The following is a 6,140-nucleotide window of genomic DNA, read 5'->3' as shown; positions in this document are numbered from 1 at the left end:
CAGTTGAGCTAACCTCGGGCTGCCTCCCAGGAGGAGCACCACACCTGCCTGTAGCCGGCTGGACACCCCTGCCTACCCAGCAAGGGCTACAAATTCAAGCTCACGTTCAGAACCACCGATAGGCAGACCCTGCAGGAAACCTGACCTGACAGCACGAGGGGAAAAAGCTTCCTATGATTCCAGTACACATGAGTTTTCCAGCTCCCTTTCAGCACCCTCTTCAACCCTAGAAAACTAGCAGTCATGTTTTGGCATTCAAAGATGGGGAAATGGGGCCAGGGATATAGATCTACTCCGGACTGGGATATTGATCAGGGTGGGGTGGGGAGGGGAGAGGAGGGGAAGAAGACTGTAAAAATGAACTCTTTTCTTTTCTTTTTGCTCAGAGCAGTCCAGAGAAGACAAGGCTCCGTTCACTAGTGTTGGTGAGCGCATCCTTGAACCAACTGCAGCGAAGTGACAGAGGAAGGCCGCATGAGACAATGCGTGGCTGGGTACCGGAGACGTTGCCCAATACAGGGATACTTCGCCTTCCCTTTGGTGCTGGGGAGAAAGACCCCGGAAAGACACCCCCCCCACCCCCGGGGAGACAGGATTCTGTTTGAGAAGAACCAAACCAAGCACACTGCCAATTAGCAGATCTGACTCATCTAGGACAGGGTCGAAGCGCCCCCTGGAGCTTCTGAGACTGCAGCTCTTTATGAAAGTAGAAGGCCTCTTGGGGAGCAGCTGGTGGATTTGAACTGCCACCCTTGTGGTTATCAGTGCAAGACCTAACTCTTCTGTCACCAAGCTTGTTTGAGAAAAGGAGCTGCTGAACCCTTCTGTTCTGGGAGTGGCATTTAGGGGGCGGCTATCGACATCTCCTTTGGGCAGCCTGAGCCAGCTCCCCGATGGAATGGAGCTCAGGGTTGTAGTGCTTTTTACGAACCAGTGAGCTGATCCCAACTCAGAGCAACCCCATGGGCAGCAGAGCGGAACTCGGTCTGACCCCGCACCATCTTCACAGTCATTGCTGTGTGAGATGACGACTGTGCCAATCCGTCCAGTGGAGGGTCTTCCTCCCCCTTCCCCCCTCAACTGTACCAAGCACAATGTCCCTCCTCGTGACACGTACAAAGTCCCCGAGATAAATCCTCACTCTCCTCCCTACTCAGCAACATGCTGCCTGGGAATCTTTCAAGACAGGTACATTCATTCTTCTGGCGATCCATGATATTCTCATCTTCCAGTCTGTACCAACAGATCACCCAAAGGCATCACTTGGTCTTCATTCTTCCTTCTTCTTTGTCCAGCCAAGCACCATCCCAGGGATCCCCCAGATGAAAGTGCAACGGACCAGTCTGCAAAGCGCCCCAGGCCATGGAAGCAGCAGTCAAGAGATCCAAGGGCGCATCGCACTGGGCAAATCTGTCACTTTGAGTCCTCAAATACCAAGCCATGGTGTTTTCCTTTTTTTTGCCCTTTTCATTTATTTATTTTAAATCATTTTTGGGGTGGGGGCTAACACAACCCTTATTACAATCCATACACCCATCCATTGTGTCAAGCACATTTGTACATTTGTTGCCATCATAATTTTCAAAATATTTTCTTTCTACTTGAGCTCTTGGTTTCAGCTTCTCATTTTTTCCTCCTCCCTCCCCTCCCCTCTCTTCCTCATGAACCCTTGATAATTTATAAATTGTTATTATTTTGTCATGTCTTACACTGACTGATGTCTCCCTTCACCCACTTTTCTGTTGTCCATCCCTCTGGGAGGGGGTTATATGTAGATCATTGTGATCAGTTCCCCCTTTCTTCCCTTACCTTCCCCTTATCGTCCTGGTATGGCTACTCTCAATGTTTGTCCTAAGGAGTCATCTATCCTGGATTCCCTGTGTTTCTAGTTCTTATCTGAACCTGTGTACATGCTCTGGTCTAGCTGAATTTGTAAGGTAGAATTGGGGTCATGATAGTGGGGGGAGGAAAGCATTCAAGACCTAGAGGAAAGTTGTATGTTTCCTCGGTGCTATACTGCACACTGATTTGCTTATCTCTTCCTTGTGACCCTTTTATAAGGGGGTGTCCAGTTATCTACAGATGGGCTTTGGCTCTCCACTCTGCACTCCCCCTCATTCACATTGATAAAATTTTTGCCTGGGTCTTTGATGCCTGATACCTGATCCCATCGACACCTCATATTCACACAGGCTGGTGTGCTTCTTCCATGTGGGCTTTGTTGCTTTTTAGCTAGATGTCCACTTATTTATCTTCAAGCCTTTAAGACCCCAGACGCTATATGTTCTGATAGCTGAGCACCATCCACTTTCCTCACCACATTTGCTTATGCACTCGCTTTGTCTTCAGCGATTTTGTCAGGAAGGTGAGCATCATGGACCAGCAGGTTATTAGAACAAAGTGTTCTTGCACTGAGGGAGTACTTGAGTGGAGGCCCAATATCCATCTGCTACCTTAATACTAAACCTATAAATATATGTACATAGATCTATTCCCCCATCATCATATAGAAATATATTTACATATGTACATGCCTGTATTTAGACCTCTATAAATGCTCTTTGTCGCCTAGCTCTTTCCTCTATTTCCTTTGACTTTCCTCTTGTCCCACTATCATGCTCAGCCTTCATTTGGGTTTCAGTAATTCCTCTGTTACATTGCTCTTGATCAAGCCCTACCAGGGCTCCTACACCCCCCTCATCATTGATTTTGGATCACTTGTTGTTCCCTTGTCTCTGGGTTTGTTAACATCCACTCCTTTCCTCCCCCTCCCCCTCTCCCGTGTTCCCCCAGAACCGTAGTCTCATTGTTTTCTCCTCCAGATTGTTTATCTCACCTATCTTATCTAGCTAGACCTGCAGAGATGATAACATGCACAAAAAACAAGACAGAGCAAAACAAAGCAATAAAAGAAAAGAAAATAACAACAAAAAGAAAGAAAAGCCTGTAAATAGTTCGAGGTCTGTTTGTTGACCTGCCAGGATGTTTTCAATCACGTCATATGCAGGTGAACATTGGACATTGAATAAGGAAGACTGAAGAACGGCTGAGTTTGAATTGCGGTGCTGGTGAAGACTATTGAAAGTGCGATGGACCGCCAAGAGATCAAGCCAACTGGTCTTGCAAGAAACACAGCCAGAGTGCTCCTTGGAAGCAAGAATGGCGAGATTTGGTCTCGTGCACTTTGGGCATGCTGTCAGGGGAGACTGGTTCCTGGAGAAGGGCATCATGCTTGGTACAGTAGGCAGCCAAAAGGAGGAAGCTCGTCATGGGATGGATGGACAGTGGCTATAACAATGGGCTCAAATATAAGGACTGCAAGGAAGGCGCAGGACCAAGCGGTGTTTCCATGCGTTGTCGGTAGGATCGCCGCTGGCAAGCTCTAGGGATCAGAGTTCGAGGAGCCTTGCCGACAGATTCATTTTCTGGTAAATAATTTCAGTTCAGCACGTTCTTTACTCGAAGCCGTGCCATAGAGCAGATTGAGCTGCTCTGGCTTGAGGGTGAAACGCTCCCACGAGGCGCGTGTAACCGACAGTAGATGACAAGCTGTCTCCGGGAGTTGGAGACCACGTGGTTTGGTTGACATCGAGGCACAGCAGCCCTTCCTTCCCAAAATGACCCATCCTTTTTCTTTAAATGCATCCTTTGTTTCCCGAACAGCAAGACCTCCCCTAACAGAGTGCAATTCTGGGTCTCCCTGTCTGGACCGTTTCTGCCTTCTGATAAAGGGGAGTGGACAGGGGTGGGGAGCAAGACTGAAACTGGACGAGAGGGGGAACCCATCGAAGGTTGGATATATAGCCCCCCCCCCCCGCCAAGGGGACGAATAACAGAAATGTGGGTGAATGGAGACAATGGACAGTGGAAGATACGAAATAAGATAACAATATATAATTGATCAAGGATTCCTGAGGATGGGAGGGGTGGGGAGGGAGGGGGGAAAAGGGAGCTGATACCAAGGGCTCAAGTAGAGAGAAAATGTTTTGGAAAAGAGGATGGCAACAGATGCACAAATGTGCTGGACGCGATGAACGGATGGAATGTTAGAAGAGCCCCTATAAAATGATGCTATAGAAATAAATCAAAATAAAGACTGAAACAAGGGCGCCAAAAAAGAATGGGCCTCTCCCAGTCTGCCCACACACCCCCCTCACCCCCCCTGCTGCAAATAGGCTTCTTAAGAAAGAGAAGGCTCTGAGTGTTTGCAGCAGAAAGAGTGTCTTTTAATTGACCTTGATTCTTCTCTGTATTTCGTGACCAGGTGGGTGTTGGACCGCCCAGGTACAGGAAGCCTCCCTCTGCCTGCTGGTGAGATGTGCGCGGGTCTGAAGCTAGAACAGCCAGCTAACCAGAGTTCAGAACCGCTCCTGGGACAAACCTCACGGGCCCTCCCTACAGCTTTCCCTGCCTGACCTCACAGTCACTGAAACCGGGAAGGTGCTACCCTGTGGCGACCCCTGGACGAAGCACCCCCAGGCGTCCCCCACACTCGTTTCACCCTGACGGGTGCTCGGCAGACGTGTTCTGGGCACCACGGGGGCTCTGTGAGTTGGCATCAGGCCGCAGTGGTTCTCAACCTTCCGCATGCCTCGACGCTTTCAGACAGCTCCTCATGTGGTGGTGACCCTCAACCATACCATTGTTTTCGTTGCTACTTCATCACTGTCATTTTGCTACTGTGATGAATCGTAATGTAAATATCTGATATGCAGGCTCTATTAGGCAACCCCTGTGAAAGGGTCGTTCGACCCCCAGAGGGGTCGAGACCCACAGGGTGAGAGCTGCTGTCCTTATGGACTCTCACCTGGTCGTCTCCTCTCAGGGCCGCAAAGCCTCAAAGACCGTCTTGTACACATCGTGATGTCCAAGTGGGGATCCAGCTTCCTTGGGGTGCCCAGGCTTTGGGACTCCTCTGAGAGTCATCAACATTTCTGTTGGAAGCTGTGGTGTGAGAGGGTGTGTGTGTGTGTCTGTGAGTCCTGCCCCTGGAAACACCCCCCCCCCCCCCGTGGCACTTGAGGGGCAAAGAGTGACCAGGGACAGACCGGGAGCCGAGCATGGCCTGAGGTCAGAGCATGGGGGGCCTACACAGCAGTGGACCCCACCATTCGTGGGGGGTGTTTCTGACCCTGTCCCTCCCCTCTTCCTAGTCCAAGGACAGCTGGTGGACCCAACAACCACTGGCGGGGGCTAAGGGGACCTCTGTGTGGGTCTCCCGCTGGCACAAGAGTTTGGACAGCCCAGGGTGGAGGGTGAGGAGCCGGGCCAGCCAGCCCTCCCAGCTCACCTGCCTCTGGCTCTTTCACAAAGGCGTGGGGCCCTTGTTTCACGTCATCGCTTGCAGCCCCTCCACGTCGTACCATTGCGTAGCCCATGTCCTCCTGCACTTCCTGTTTCATTTCCGTCTCCTTCCCTAACCTCCGGACGCTTCTTCTCCCTGCCAGTGAATGGAGGCTGGCTCATGGCAACACTGGGGCTGCAGTGAAAGGAAGATGACAAGAGAGAGTGCGTCTTGGAAACCCACAGGGGACGTCTTCTAGGGGCGGTTTGAATTGGAAATTATGGATCTTGCTGAATTTGGTGTGAGAAGTTTCTTGGGGCTAAAATCAGAAGGGGTGTGGAGGCGGCTTTCTGAAGGTCACCAGCATCATGGGCTTATCTGGACTTGAGGGTGACTTAGGGTGAGGGGTCAGGAAAAGGGTCACCAACAGAGGGTGAATGTCACCACTGTCCACCAAGCAAGCCCAAGAGCTGACACCACATGGTTGGTGCTTTGGGGCTCTGGTGTCCATCCCAATTCCTGCACCCTTGGGTGAAAGAACAGAACTGCGCTCTCCGGTGTTCTAGGCAGTGATCAGCACTGCAGGCTAGGTGTTACGCTGCTAACCCCAAGGTGGTTGGTTCAAACCCACCAGCAACTCCGAGGGAGAAGGAGCAGGCTGCCTGTTCCTGTAAAGACTGAGAGCCTTGGGACCCCGAGGTAGAGATGGTTACCGCAAGTCAGAATCAGCTTGATGGGAGAGGGGTTGGCAGGGGATGGGGGGGGGGGGGTCAGGGACACAAGTTCACACTTTGGGAGTGCTGGTCAATATCACAGGGCAGTGACATGTGGCTACTTCTCTAAAATGGGCTTCATC

Source organism: Tenrec ecaudatus, chromosome 12 (assembly GCF_050624435.1).
Source record: "Tenrec ecaudatus isolate mTenEca1 chromosome 12, mTenEca1.hap1, whole genome shotgun sequence".
Classification (NCBI taxonomy): Eukaryota; Metazoa; Chordata; class Mammalia; order Afrosoricida; family Tenrecidae; genus Tenrec; species Tenrec ecaudatus.
Note: the sequence above shows the minus strand (reverse complement) of the source record.